Source organism: Rhinoraja longicauda, chromosome 29, assembly GCF_053455715.1.
Source record: "Rhinoraja longicauda isolate Sanriku21f chromosome 29, sRhiLon1.1, whole genome shotgun sequence".
NCBI classification, from domain to species: Eukaryota; Metazoa; Chordata; class Chondrichthyes; order Rajiformes; family Arhynchobatidae; genus Rhinoraja; species Rhinoraja longicauda.
The window spans coordinates 13442373-13458920 of NC_135981.1; positions in this window are offsets into that span (position 1 = coordinate 13442373).

Consider the following 16548-nt stretch of genomic DNA (forward strand, 5'->3'; position numbering starts at 1 on the left):
GATTCGGGACAGATGATGCAGCGCATACTTGTAAACAGGCAAAAGCCCACCTTCACTCGCCCTCCTCGCTCTGCTTGTGGAACAACGGTCCAGGTACACTAGAGCTGACATAGGAAATGCTCAAGAATGCTTCAGTTGCACAAGGGACTGGTGTGGCAATGCCACAGGTTTCTAATGTGTACACCATGATGCTGTATGTATTTAAGGCATTGAACTATGAATGCAAACATCAGTACATGACCACTGGAAGCATGTAAAGGACTGCAATACGTGTGCGAGGGATAAGTATGAGTGCATATAAGAGGCCACTACATGTGTGTAAGAGGCAGCCCAGTGTGTGTAAGATGTGTAAATAGCCACTATGTGAGGGGAATAGGCAGCTGTGTGTGTAGGAGCCACAATATGTGTTCAAGAAGCTATTCCATGTGTGTAAGAGGTCAGTGTGTGTGTATGTGTGCATGTATGTCTGTGCAAGCGTGCAATGTGTGTGTAAGAGACCATCACGTATGTCAGAGATGGGTATGTATGAAGAACAGTATGCCTGCGTGATAGACTTTATTTTCTGCAAGTGGCTCTGAGTAAAAGACACTGCTATGTGTGAGTAAGATGACACAAAGTATGCATGAAAAGGCAGTGTGTGTGTGTGTATATGGGAAAATCACATTTGCTTACAAGGACTGTATGCATGTGCAAGACCTTGTATTAGGACTGCTTTGTGCGTGTAAAAAGCTACGTGGGTATAAAAAGTCACCATGCATGAGTACGGAGGAGCAATATGTGTAAGAGGTTTCCATGTGTGTGTGTGTAAGAGAGGTTTCTATACGTGTATGTAAGAAGCCAATATGTGGAAGGGGCACAATGCATGCAAAAAAACCTCCATGTGTATGAGACCACTATTGTGTTAGATATTTCTGACTGTGCAATAAACGTTGATGTTTTGAAGAGACTGCTTTGTGAATACAGGACATCACTGTGAGAGTATAAGGGTGCACTGTGCATCTAAACTGCACTTTCGGAGCAGACAACTGCACTGTCTGTGTCAGGGCCACCATATGTGTAAGATGCCACTTTTTGTATAAAAGGCAGCTTGGTGTGTATAAGGGGCATTTATTGATATGTAGACCACTGTATGTATGTGGAGGAGGCTGCTCTGTTTGTAAGAGGATGCTGTGTGTGTGAGAGGATATTATGTGTGTGCGAGAGGATCTTACATATGTGTGTAAGAGGATGCTACATGTGTGTAAGAGGATGCTACACGTGTGTAAGAGGATGCTACATGTGTGTAAGAGGATGCTACACGTGTGTAAGAGGATGCTACATGTGTGTAAGAGGATGCTACACGTGTGTAAGAGGATGCTACATGTGTGTAAGAGGATGCTATGTGAGTGTAAGTGTCTAATGGGCTATGTCTGTAAAAGGCCACTGTGTGGGAGAAATTTGGGTGTGTATATAGGAATAATATATGTGTAAGAGACCATTGCAAGTGAGTGTGTGAGATCACTATGTGTATGTTGGAGGCCAATATGTGTACATTGAAGTCTGTATGTGTAACAGGCTTCCTATTTCTTGCCTCACTATCATGTGGCACAAGGAGTAATCCTGTGATTACAACCCTGGTGAGCCTGTTTCTTAACTTACAACCTAACTCCCTAAATTTTCGTTGCAGGTCCTTGTCCCTCTTCGTCCTTATGCCATAGAGCATAGAACAGTACAGCACAGAAACAGGTCCTTCAGACCACAACATCTGTGCAGAACATGATGCCAAGCTCATCTCCTCTGCCTGCATATAATCCAGATGCCTCAATTCCCTGCATAACCTTGTACCTGTCGAAAAGCCTCAAACACAATTTTTGTATCTACTTCCACTACCACCACTGGAATACATTCTACACACCCACCATTCATTGGTGCCAATGTGGACCATGATCTCAGGCTACTCCCCCTCCCTTATCTGAAAGTCCTGATACCCCCTGCAAGGCATCCTTGACCTTGGCTCCAGGAAGGCAATACACCTTGCTGGAGTCACATTTACAGCTGCAGAAATGCCTGTCTGCATCCCTGACTATAATGTGTCCCATCACTGTTGCTTGCCTAGACTTTGGCCTTCCCTGCTGTATCATAGAGCCAGTGATGGAGGCACTGATCCGGCTGTTGTTGGTGTTGCTATCCCCTGAGAAATCACTTCCCAGTCCCCAACAGTATCCAAAATAGTACAAATGTTTGAGAGGGGGACAGCCTTGGTCAACATTGACTTCTCCAACTTTAGATAGTTCCTCTGTCCCTCTCTTCCCCTCCCCCTTCCCAGATCTCCCACTGTCTTCCTGTCTCCACCTATATCCTTCCTTTGTCCCGGCCCCCTGAAATCAGTCTGAAGAAGGGTCTCGACCCGAAACGTCGCCCATTCCTTCTCTCCTGAGATGCTGCCTGACCTGCTGAGTTACTCCAGCATTTTGTGAATAAATACCTTCGATTTGTACCAGCATCTGCAGTTATTTTCTTACATTACCCTTCCTGGCAGTCACCCATCCATCTGATGAACCTGTAGAGTGACCACTTTCTCTCTATCACACTCTCTGCCTCCTATACTTTATGTTCCTCAGTTAGTCCAGCTGCTACTCCACTGATCTGAGAGGAGCTGCAGTTGGACACACTTTCTGCAGACATTGTCATCAGGGATATTTGAACGCCCATATCTCCCACATCTCACAGAAGGAGTGTAACATTTCACCAGCCGCCATCACTGGCCCGTTGGTAAATTAACTGACTTAATATAAAGGAATAACCTTACCTTCCAGACATAAAAACAGCTTTTTTTTCCGCGAGTAGTAGCTCGACTCAATAACCAAAAGTCTGTGGTCTCTTTTTGCTCTGGTTTATTTCATTCACACGTTTAAACAGTAATGTTGTATTCATAATGTTTTAATGTTTTATGCTTTATTCTTAATTGTTTAATGTATGTTCATGTTGTTACTGGCGAGCGGAGCACCAAGGCACATTCCTTGTATGTGTACATACTTGGCCAATAAACTTATTCATTCAGTCATTCATTCATTCATTCTTGTTTTTTGCTCACCCTCCTCGCCAAAGCCCTGTTCACTAAAGCCCAGCATTCACCAAAGCCCTGTGTCTACCAAACCTAGTATTTTGACCTCAACAATTGGACCCACAGGTTGTGCTGCTCAAAATGGTCACTCAACTCTGAGGCTGAGGAGGGATTTGAGAAATATAAAATCATACGGTACATGGGTAGGGTAGATATTAAGAAAGTCTTGCCCATAGACAAGGTATCTAAAACTAGAGAGCATACAAATGATAAGACGCTTGGAGGAAATATGAGGCGTTTTGTTTTCTCATCCAGAGGGTGGTTGAAAACTGGAATGCACTGCCTAAGTGGGGTCATGCAATGAGCTGCCAGAGGAGGTAGTGGAGGCAGATACAATTAAAATGTGTAAAAGGCTTTTGGACAGGTACTTGGATAGGAAAGCAGTAGAAGAATAAGGGCCGAATGCAGGTGAATGGGATTAGCATAAATACACATCAGTTTGGACGGGTTGGGCTGAAGGGCCCATTTGCATGGTGGAACAACACTCCATGACTCCATGTATGTAAGAGGCAACCATGACTGTGGAAGAGTTCACTGTGACAGTTCACGCTCAGAATCCAGAAAGCTCATTTGTGCAAAGTACCACTTTGTGTGTGACTCAGGGGTCACCACATCAGTGCAAGAGACCATGATGTATGTACAAGAATCTTGTGTGCATAATTGGCCACTTGTGTGTGCATTCGAGGCCATTGTAATATTTCTGTAAATGACCCTGAGGAAGGGCCTGTCCCACTTAGGCGATTTTTTAGGCGACTGCCGGCGACTGTCAAAGTCGTAGCAGATTGCTGAACTTTTCTTTTACCCTACGACAATGACCCCGACAATGCCGAATCAGGTCGATACAAATTAGGTTTTTTTGTGAAACTAGCACCTGGCTAAGAGATTACACCGTCTTCTGAAACATCACGAAATTCCCATGCTTCTCCAGCGTCCTAATTTTCGCTGAAATCACTGACAAGTCTGTAATTACTTGAGAGTTTTGAAATATAACATCTTGCCCGGGTTACTTGAAAACCAAGCTTCACGGTAACAAGGCACAAACTGGATTTACTTCCAGTTTACTAATAGCAGTATTAAAAAAAAACATTTTAAGTGGTTAAGCGGATTTTTGTGAAAGGTGTGTGGGCGTTCTTTGAGAATGTACGGGGGATGCATATCTGGTTTCTGGGTTGCATATCTGGGTTGGGAGCCTACTTTAAATGTAATGGCTGATGGACATAAACATTGCGATCTTTTTGGCGACTGCCGGCGACTGTCAAAGTCGTAGCAGATCGCTGAACTTTTCTTTTACCCGACGACAATGACCACGACAAAATGCTGGAGTAACTCAGCAGGTCAGGCAGCATCTCAGGAGAGAAGGAATGGGTGACGTTTCGGGTCGAGACCCTTCTTCTGAATAAATACCTTCGATTTGTTCCAGCATCTGCAGTTATTTTCTTACACGACAATGCCGAGTCAGGTTGAGATTACAGCGTCTCCTGAAATATCGCGAATGTTTCCCATGCTGTCAATGCTTCTCCGGCGTCCTAATTTTCGCTGAAATCACTGACAAGTCGGTAAGTACTTGAGAGTTTTGAACTATAACACCTTGTATGGGTTACTTAAAAACCAAGCTTCACTGTAACAAGGAATAAACTGGATTTACTTCCAGTTTACTAATAGCTGTATTTAAAAAAATAATTTTAAAAGTGGTTCGGTGGATTTTTGTGAAAAGTGTGTGTGCATTCTTTGAAAATGTAAGGGAGATGCATATCTGGTTTCTGGGTTGCATATCTGGGTTTGGAGCCCACTTTAAATGTAATGGCTGACGCCATAAACATCGCGAAATTCCCACGCTTACCTGACCGTCAAACTGTCGCCTCCAATCTACCTGTCAAATGTCCTGACGGTAAATAAATTGGTTAAACACAAGCATTTTATGGTATTTTGAAATGACTTTACTTAATTTAATATTACGTGTTTCTAAATGCATCTGCGACAACCTATCAAACCTGGGGACAGCGTGCGACAACGACTGCAATAAGCTACGATACCTGGCGACAAGCCGACTGTCGCCGAGAAATTTCAATCCAGTTAATTTCTCTGCGACGCGCTGAGATCCACTACGATTCTTTGACGACTCCTCACGATCATGCCCGCGACACCCGGGCGAATTGTTGGCGACAGCCTCGCCGCCCGCAGTCGCCTTAAAATCGCCTAAGTGGGACGTGCTTTTTGATGCCATTTATCACAGTATTGTGTAGGTTTGGTTATCGTATCAAGTGACTTTGGTGTATTTTCCAACATACGGACAAATCAGTCTTTGGGCATCAGTAGAAGCGGAACCTATTTGTTACCCAGGAGGGACCTGTACGTAAAAGGCTGCTGAGTGTGTTCAGAGGGCCACAGGGTGGCGCTCTGGTGCAGCAGGTAGTGCTGCTGCCTCACAGCTCCAGCAACGTGGGTTAGATCATGAACTCGGGTGCTGACTGTGTGGCGTTTGCACGTTCTCCCCGTGACCTTGTGGGTTTCACTCGGGCGCTCCCACTTTTCTCTCAGGTTTCAAAGATTTTCGGGTGGGTTAATTGGCTGCTGTGAATGGCCCCTGGTGTGTTGGTGAGTGGTGGAATATGGAGGAAAGTTGATGACAAGAGGTCTCCAAGAAAGTTAGTGGGAGAATAGAATTACTCAGTGTATCAGTGTGTTTCTATACGTGTGCATGTTTCATCTGTGTGCGTGTGTCGTGTTTCTGTACTTGTGTGTGTTTCTGTATGTGTCATGATTCTGTATGTGTGTGTGATTTTCTATGTGTGTATGTTCTGTGTGTGTATTTGTGTCTGTTTTTGTGTATATGGGTGTGTTTCTGTGTGTGTGTTTATTTGTTTCTTCATGTTTGCTTGTTTCTGCACGTCTGCGTGTTTCTGCATGTGTGCGTGTTTCTGCATGTGTGCGTGTTTCTGCATGTGTGCCTGATTTTGCTTGAGTGCGTGTTTCTGCACGTGTGCGTGTTTCTGCATGTGTGTGTGTTTCTGCACATGTGCGTGTTTCTTCACATGTGCGTGTTTTTGATTGAGTGCGTGTTTCTGCATGTGTGCGTGTTTCTGCACGTGTGCGTGTTTCTGCACGTGTGCGTGTTTCTGCATGTGTGCGTGTTTCTGCATGTGTGCGTGTTTCTGCATGTGTGCGTGTTTCTGCATGTGTGCGTGTTTCTGTGCGCGTGCCCCCAATTGGCGCTCCTGATATGGCCTCCTTTGCCCCTGCGAGGCCAAGCATTGATTAGGCGATCGTTTTACCAAAAACTTGCGTTTGGCCTGTTGGATCTTCAAGTTGCTAAGCACTTTAACCCAACCCCACACTGATCTTTCAGTCCTGGGCTCCCTCCATTGCCAGACACACACTGGAAGAAACACCACCTCATATTCTGCTTAGGTAGCATACAACCCAACGGCATAAATATTTTTCCATTTTAGGTAACTAGTCAACTGCATCAACCCCCTGCCCTTCCCTGTGCCCCCTCTGGAAGTGCACCCATTTCCCCCTCTATCCTGCCTCCCTTCCTCCCTCCGACCCCTTCCAGCTGTATCCCTCCCTCTTGCTTTACATTACACTCCTCTTATTTGACACCCGTTTGTCTTCTTTTTGTCTTTTTTGGGATCCTTGTGTTTCCTTCATCCTTTGTCTACCCTTCTGTCAACCAAACCTCCTTCACCAGTATCCACCTATCACTTGCCAGGCTTTGTCCCATCCTGACCTCTTTTCGAGCCTTTTCCCTCCTACTACAATTAGTCTGAAGGATGATCTCGACTTGCTGAAATGTTACCTACCCATGTCCTCCAGAGATGCTTCCTGATCTGTTGAGTTACTCCAGCACTTTGTGTTCCACGTGAGATTTCAGCATCTGCAGTTCCTGATGTCAGTTAAATGAGGCTGTGGATGTCACAGTAACCATGTCAATTAAATCAGACAATGTTAAATTTAGGTCGTTGTTTATATCAGCGAAGGCTATATTTAAGGTGATGGTTATACCTCAGTGTGTTACAGTGAGAGTGCAGTTACAGAAATGGTGGGGAACATATTGGTGGGTTATGGGGAGAGTTGGGTTATATCAGGGTTGGGTCATATATGGGTTATATCAGAAAGAGTTATAGTGAGATTGTAGATTATGTCAGTGTTATTTGACAGAGTGGATTGTAACAACCTTACATTCATAAGATTACAAGTGATATGAATAGAATTAGGCCATTTGGCCCATCAAGTCCATTCAATCATGGCTGATCTATCTCTCCTAACCCCATTCTCCTGCCTTATCCTCATAACCTCTGACACCCGAACTAATCAAGAATCTATCTATCTCTGCTTTAAATATATCCATTGACTTTTCCTCCACAGCCTTCTGTGGCAAAGAATTCCACAGATTCACCACCGTCTGATGAAAAATAATTCCTCCTCATCTCCTTCCTAAATGAACGTTCTTTAATTCTGAGGCTATGACCTCTTGTTTTAGACTCTCCCACTAGTGGAAACATCCTCTCCTCATCCACTCTATCCAAGCCTTTTACTATTCCGTACGTTTCAATGAGGTCCCTCGTTGAGGCTCTGAGTAATATCAGAGAATAAGGTTGAGGGATATTTTAGTAGGTGATGCAGCGAAGATACTGGATATATCCTAGAAGATTATAGGGAGGGTGTGGGTTACAAAAGGGGCTTATAGTCAGGCTGGGCATTATATAAGGCGGTGTTCCATCGAGGGTGTGATTTATATGAGAGTGTTGCCGTGAGTAGGTTGGTTACATCCATGTGTTTTGCCCTTGAGAAGGTGAGGGAAGCTGTCTTCTTCAACTGTTCCTGTCCCTCTGGTGAAGGTGCTCTGTGGTACTGTTGGGGAGGGTCAGCCCTGTTCCTGGAGGAGGGTTAAGACCCAGCAATGAGAGAAGGACCAGCGATATATTTGCATGGACACATCAGAGACTGAAGATGATGGAATCTGGGGCGAAAACAAACTGGAGGAGCTCAGCCAGATGAACAGAATCTGTGGAGGCGAAGGGGTGGGAGATGTTTTGCATTGAGAGCCTGAGAGTGGCGAGGGGAGAGCACCAGTGTAAAGGGGTAAAGGGGAGGGGTAGGATAAGGGGCTGGTGGTGATAGATGGAACCAGGTGGGATGGAGATGATGGGCAGATGGGACCAGACAGGGGACGGGGAGGGAGAGATTAGAGACAGTGCCTGGTGGGTGATGGGTGAAAACAGATAAGGATAAAATATGGGCAGATTGGAGGTAGGAGAGTGGGGAAGGAGGAAGAGAGGATGTGAAGTTGGAGACAGAGGCAGGTATTGATACCATGTGCTTTCTGTTGTGTGGAAATCAGAAGTGTAGACTATACTCCTAGTGCGGTCTAACATGACATCCCAACTCCTATAGTCAATGCCTCAGAGTTTGAAGGCAAGTATACAAAATGCGGCCTGGTAGAGCAGCGGTAGAGTTGCTGCCTTACAGCGCCAGAGACCGGGTTCGATCCTGACTACGGATGCTGTCTGTACGGAGTTTGCATGTTCTCCCTGTGACCTGCGTGGGTTTTCTCCGGGTGCTCCGGTTTCCTCCCACACTCCAAAGACATACAGGTTTGTAGGTGAATTGGCTTCAGTACAATTGTTGATTGTCCTGGTGTGTGCAGGATAGTGTTAGTGTGGGGGATCGCTGGTCAGAGCAGTCTCGGTGGGCCGAAGGGCCTGTTACCGTGCTGTATTTCTATACTAAACTGAATAAACTGAATGCTTTTTTCTCACTGCCCTATCCACCACCTTGTTGCTAGGAAATGTACCAGGGGAACCTCTGCCACCTAACACAATTTTCAGAAAGCTCACTCATTATTTTAAGGGCATGAATGCACGGTAACTCTTTGCAAATGGAGTGAGATGATAGCAAGAACAGTTAGCTCAGTGCAGCGTGAACTGGTCGTCCGACTGTCTCTGGGTATCTGCCAGTCTGAAGGAGCTGTGTGAAGGGTCCAGTCAGCATGTTAACACCTCTGCGACTCCACCCACCCTCCTCCAGCTGGTTGGTGTAACAGCCTCCAGAATCTGACAGCGAGGTGTCAGCATGAGCTGTGAGCCCGGGTCTGAATGCAACGGCCGGGCCACTCTGCAGTGGGAGTTGCAGATTCCATTGCACTGTTTCTGCAGGGAAGTCAGAGCCTTGGGCTGTTACCCACTGCCTGCCTCAACCAAAGCAACGCGACGGCCATCACACGGCTCTGCTGGTGTAATCCAACCCGACAGCAGCTCTAGCCTGGCTCTGTTGTAATCAAACCCTGCCAAGAATAGACACTTATCTCATGCTTGGCACCGCTCTGCACCGACACATCCACCCCCCCCCTGCTCTGCCAGCCCCCCTTGGTGACTGGCAGTGCGGCCTTCTCCCGATGAGCGCTCCGTTCCCACAAGGGCTCCATTCCGTGACTGACCCTGCAGAGTGAGTATTACCCGGCACTTGCTCGGAGCAGTCTGTTGTTAAAGGCCGGCAGAACTGGCCAGCGCAGTGAGCAGACAGATAAAGCTGGCATGACTGAAGCTGAGGGGTCCTTTGCCAGAGCCTTATGTGAAGTTACACAGCCGATGCCAAGTGTGACCAAACTACCCTGCCCATGTAGCGAGCTGGACACCTGGCCCTCAGGTGAAGGTCTGACCATGGGGTGGGGTCAGGAACTCCGCGGTAAGATTAATATACACGTCCCCTGCCTTCCCCCCCCCAAGCCCGGCCTCCCCATGTGCTGACCTAACTGGAGTACCAGTAATATCCCCAGCATCTGGAGGTTGGCAAGCAAACAGTTAACGCAAAGAAAAACCCCACTTGGCTAATGCACCAACCTAGAACAGTACTCCATCCAGTGAGGGGCAGCCCGTGGAACTGGTGCGTGACATACAATGTGTGTGGGATTGTAGGGTCTGTGATGTTTGTGGGCATGTGGCCTCGTGTTTGTCCGCGTTTGTGGTCGCGTATGCAGTGCGACTGCAACATATTGAATGTGGATTGCACCTCAGCATAGATGACTCTGTGTGGAAAATAAATGGAATGTGGTCCAGGAGTCTGCAAAGCCACAGCTCGGGAAGAAGGAAGACATTTTAAAGTCACCTGTGCTAAATGTCTCATCATCGAAGCGATGGAGACAGAGAAAATAAAATAAATGGAGACATAAGGAACTGCAGATGCTGGAATCTTTGAGCAAAGCACAAAGTGCTGGATTAACTCAGTGGGGTCATAAATTCATAAGTAATAGGAGCAGAATTAGGCCATTCGGCCTATCAAGTATACTCTGCCATTCAATCATGGCTGATCAATCTTTCCCTCCCAACCCAATTCTCCTGCCTTCCCATAGCCCCTGTCACCCATTAGAAGCAAGAATCTTTCAATCTCTGCCTTAAACACATCTGTTGAAGACCTCCACAGACTTCTGTGGCAATTAATTCCATAGATTAGGCAGTTTCAGGTGGTTTCGCTGCACGACATGGATTGGCGACTTCTCGGCTCAAGACCCTTCGTCAGACTCTGAAACAAAGTGTTGGAGGAACTCAGCAAGACAACCAGTGGAGGCAAAGGAATGGTTGAGCTTAGCATCAGGACCCTGTGTTAGGATTATGGATGGAAGATAAAAGGTGGAACAAGATGGCGGAGATGCACAGTTGAAGCCAGTGGGAAAAGGGGAGTGTTGAGACAGAGACTGGTAGGTGAAAAGTGGAAGCGTAAGAAAGAAAAGAAAAAGATTTTAGGCAGATGGAGCCAGTTGCGGGGTGAGTGGTGGAGGGAAACAGACGATGGAACCAAATAAGGGGGCATGATGGGCAGATGGAACCAGATGGGAGAGGATAGAAGAAAGGTATGCCAAGGGAGAAGAAACTGATTGCTGCATGGGTGGTGGGCAGGTGGAACCAGTTGGTGGAAGATAACAAGGGGAGGGGGAGGAATGGGAAAGGTGAAGAAAGGGAGGTTGGCGCAGGGCAGACGGACGGTATATCTGAAATTGGAGAATTCAACGTTCATACCATTGGATTGTGGACTACTCAGGTGGAATACCACGTGCTGTTCCTCTAGTTTGCATTTGGCCTCACCCTGGTGGTGGAGGAGGCTGAGAACGGACAGTTCAGTAGAGGAATGGGAAGGGGAGATGAATAGATAGGCAACCTAAAGCTCAAGATGGTCATTGTGGCCAAGACGGCAATGATTGGTTAACCAGTCGTCTAGTCTATGCTTGGTCTCACCGACATGGAGGAGGCTACATTGAGAACATCGATTACAATTGATGATGTTGGAGGAACTGCAGATGAATCTCTGCCTCAACTGGAAGAGTTGATTAGCTCCCTGGATAGTAGTAAGGGAGGAGGTGCGGAGACAAGCATTGGTCCAAGTGATTTTGAGGACAGGGTGGAAGTTGGTGATAAAATTTACAGTTCCACAAGAATACCTCAACACAAAGACAGATCCTCACTGACAACGATACATAGGCAAACTTGATTCACAACTCAGATACGCTGTAGGCTGGACCACAGGGTACGAGCTCTGCTGCAATTCACCACTGTGGGCACTTGTGAAGAAGCTCTTGTTCTATCTCTGAAAACCAGGACTAATTTAATGAGGATGACCATGGTGGTTGCAGATCCACCTACAAACATTAGGCGTTCTTGGATTGCAAAATCCATGACAGTTCAAGGGAAGGTAAACAGCTCTATAGGAACTTGAAGGCTGAGGTCCAGCAAAACTTAGGACCCAAAGAGCAGATGGCAGGAAGCAAAAACAGGATATCCAGCAACCTGGTAATAAATTTGATATGTCCAGGTCCTTCAGAATTGTCAGTGCTAATAAACAGCCCAAACACCCACGGCCCACCCCTTTGAGAAGTAAAAATGGGGATGAACACATCAGGGCCTGAGAAGCAATCATCGTGCATTGGAAGGAACACTCCAAAATCTCCTTAACTGTGACTCCATTAACCCATGAAAAAAAGTACCAAGGACTCCAGAGCAGACAGTATCACTCAGCTGGAAGAGCTTTGAGGAATCCACACTGAGGAAAAGGCAAGTACATCAGGGTACCTCAGTCACGACATAATTGTAGTGATCTTCAAGAATGGAGACATGTCTGACTGTGGTAATCGAAGAACATAAAAGAACAAGAAAATAGGAATAGGCCAACAGGCCTTCAAGCCTATGCCACATTCACTGATCACAGCTGACAAATGCGAGCGTCATATCCTCTTCTGTGCCAGTTCCCCATAATAATCAATTCCTGAGACTATTAAATATTTATCAATCTCCGCCGTAATTACTTCTAATTATCCAGTTGCTGCCACTTGCTCATGCAGGGAATCCCAGAGTATAACCAGGCACCTTGTAAGACATTCTTACACACCTCAGTTTTTAAAGACCGGCCCCTTATGCTGTACTTGTGTCCCCTTAGTCGGGACTCTCCTACAAATGAAAACATCCCAACGTTTACCCTGTCAAGCTTCCCTTACGATCTCCTATTATTGAATAATGTCATCCCCTCATTCTTCTAAACTTCAAGGAATACAAACCCAAACTGTTCATCTTCTCTTGATCAGGCAACTCTCTCATCCCATGAATTAGCCTGGTGAAACTCCTTGTAGGTAAGGGATCCAATGCTATGTGCAATATTTCAGGACACCTCACGAACAACCTATATATATATGCAACAAGAACCCCCGATGTTTAAACACTAATTCATCTTGTAAATTTCCCCGGCGTGGGACAAATAAAGGAATATATTTGCGATGAAGCCAAAATGTTTTTTTAACTTGCTTAGCTACTTGTTGGAACTGCCAGCTAGCGCTCCATGATTTTTGCACCAGAATACCTAAATCACTATGTTCTTCATTCATTTGCAATATCTCTCCATTTTGATAAGGTTCTGCCTTTTGATTCCTGTCACCAAAATACATGAGGTCCCTTACAATCAGAGACAGGTGAATTTATAATAGGAAACAAGGAAATGGCAGAACAGTTAAACAAGTACTTTGGTTCTGTCTTCACTAAGGAAGACACAAACAATATCCTGGAAATACTAGGGGATCGAGGATCTAGTGGGAGGGAGGAACTGAAGGGAATCCACATTCGTCAAGAAATGGCGTTAGGTAAACTATTCGGACTGAAGGCAGATCAGTCCCTAGGGCCTGATGGTCTGCATCCCAGAGTACTCAAGGAGGTGGCCCTAGAAATCGTGGATGCATTGGTGATCATTTTTCAATGTTCTCTCGACTCTGGATCAGTTCCTGTGGACTGGAGGGTAGCCAATTTAACTCCACTATTTAAGAAAGGAGGGAGAGAAAAAACTGGGAATTATAAACCAGTCAGCCTTACATCGGTAGTGGGGAAGATGCTTGAGTCGACTGTTAAAGTTGATATAGCAGCGCATTTGGAAAGCAGTGATGGGTCAAAGTCAGCATGGATTTATGAAGGGAAAATCATGCTTGACTAATCTTCTGGAATTTTTTGAAGATGTAACAAGTAGAATGGATAAGGGAGAGCCAGTGGATGCAGTGTATCTGGACTTTCAAAAAGCCTTTGACAAGGTCCCACACAAGAGATTAGTGTGCAAAATTAGAGCATATGGTATTGGGGGTAGGGTATTGACATGGATAGAGAGCTGGTTGGCAGACAGGAAGCAAAGAGTAGGAATTAATTAATCCTTTTGAGAATGGCAAGCAGTGTCTAATGGGGTGCCGCAAGGCTCAGTGCTGCGACCCCAGTTATTCACAATATATATTAACAATTTAGACCAGGGAATTAAATGTAACATCTCCAAGTTTGCAGATGACACAAAACTGGGTGGCAGTGTGAGCTGCGAGGAAGATGCTATGAAGCTGCAGGGTGACTTGGATAGGTTGGGTGAGTGGGCAGATGCATGGCATATGCAGTTTAATGTGAAGAAATGTGAGCATATCCACTTTGGTGGAAAGAACAGGAAGGCAGATTATTATCTGAATGGTGTCAGATTAGGAAAAGGGGAGGTGCAACAGGACCTGAGTGTGCTTGTACATCAGTCACTGAAAGTAAGCATGCAGGTACAGCAGGCAGTGAAGAAAGCTAAAGGCAGGTTGGCCTTCATTGCGAGAGGATTTGAGTTTAGGAGGTCCTACTGCAGTTGTACAGGGCCCTGGTGAGACCGTACCTGGAGTATTGTGTGCAGTTTTGGTCTCCTAATTTGAGGAAGGACATTATTGCTATTGAGGGAGTGCAGCGTAGGTTCACCAGGTTAATTCACGGGATGGCGGGACTGACATATGATGAAAGAATGGGTCGACTGGAATTTAGACAGATGAGAGGGGATCTTACAGAAACATGTAAAATTCTTAAAGGATTGGACAGGCAAGATGCAGGAAAATGTTCCCGATGTTGGGGGAGTCCAGAACCAGGGGTCACAGTTTAAGAATAAGAGGTAGGACTGAGATGAGGAAAAAAAATGTTCACCCAGAGAATTATGATTCTGTGGAATTCTCTGCCACAGAAGGCAGTGGAGACCAATTCACTGGATGTGTTCAAGAGAGAGTTAGATATAGCTCTTTGGGCTAAAGGAATCAAGGGATATGGGGAAAAAGCAGTAACGGGGTACTGATTTTAGATGATCAGCCATGATCATATTGATCATGGTGCTGGCTCAAAAGGCTGAATGGCCTACTCCTGCTATTTTTCTATGTTTCTATGACCTCTCAGTAAACTCAATTTGCCAGTTTTTTGCACACTCTTTCAATTTCTCTATAGTTACAGAACTGCAGTATCTTCACAACATGCCCTTCCACCTTTTTTCATATCATCAGCAAATTTGGAAGCAAATTTGTACACTGTTCCTTCCTCTAGATCATTAATCATTAATACAGTTAACAATTGCAAGCCAAGAATTGATCTCTGTGGTACGGATAGTTATGCTATAACACATTTCTATAACATAAATTGCATATAATGCAACTAAAGAATTAGGGTCGGCTATTTGTGTTATCAGTGCAAAATGTTATAATGCAATTTTGATTGGGAATTAGAGAACCATTTGAAAGTCATGTTGGAAATTGGCGCTCAAAAAAAAGCTGTCTTGGGAAGAAAAACAGTCTAAGAAAAAAAACTGTTTCCATGTAACCTTGCACAGTAATCATTGTCTCTATAGAACACAGCTACTATTTCCACCATGGCTGCTCATTGAAATTGACAAGCATTTGCTTCTAGTGTAACTTGTCCAACGCCACACTCTGCCAAACAATGTAACATGTAGCCCCAAATATTTTTAGCTTGCAGTCATAAAACGAAACATATTGCTATTAAAAGCTCACTAGCCCCTAACACTCTTTCCACCATTGACATAATTGTTTATATATTATGATTTTATAATGGGATCGCACAGTCGCTAAACATTTGAACACCCCTTCCAATACCTTTTCTTTTTGTCCTTGGCCTCCTCCAGTGCCAAAGTACGGCCACACGCAAACTAAAGGAATAGCACCTCATATTCCGCTTGGGTAGCTTACATTGGTATCAACATTGAATTCTCCAACTTCACGTAACACCCCTCTTTCCCAGGCCCCCACCCCTGTGTGCTTCACTTTCTCCCACCATCTCCCATCCCTTTCCCCCAGTCACCATACTCCTTTCTTCCTTTGTATACTTATGTCCCATCTCTGAGTCCCCCATTTTCCTTTTCTCTCTCCTTTCCCCTCTCCCCTTCCACATATCTGCTTTACATTTCACTCCTCCTCTCCTCTCCCCATCTGACATCCATTTGTCTCCTTTTCACCTCTAGCCTTGTCATTTACTTCACTCATCTGCCAATTAAACCCCCTGTCTTCTGTATCCACCTATCATTTGCCAGGCTTTGATCCACTCCCACCTCTCTTTTGCAATATTCTCTTCCCTTCTCTAATCATTCTGAAGAAGTGTCCTGACCCAAAGCGTTGCATGTCCATTTCCTCCCCAGATGCTGCCTGACCCGTTGAGTTCCTCCAGCTGATTATACACTAGCTGTTTGAATATCTGCCACTGTTTCTCTACTGACCTGTCCCTTAGCTTGTTTATCCTTTCCACCTGAGACGACAACAACATTATGCCATTATAATCCCTTATTTCAGTTGAAGGCACTGGTGATGGTCCAATGGAGTTTACCCTCAAATTACATTTGGATTTCTATCACATTGTGGTCGCTATCCCGTGTGGAATTTTAATCGTGATATCTTGTTAATCCTTCCTCTTTACATAAATACCAAATCTAAAATAGTCTCCTCCTGGGTAGATTTCATAACATATGGTTCTACCAAGCAATCCCTGATACATTCCATACATCTTCCTTCAACGATACCCTTGACAGTTTGATTCTTCCGATCAATATGTAAATTAAAATCTCCCATGATAATTGCAATTCTCTTCAAACATGCCCTTGATATTTCCCCATTGATGCTCTGACCTATTGATCGGTCA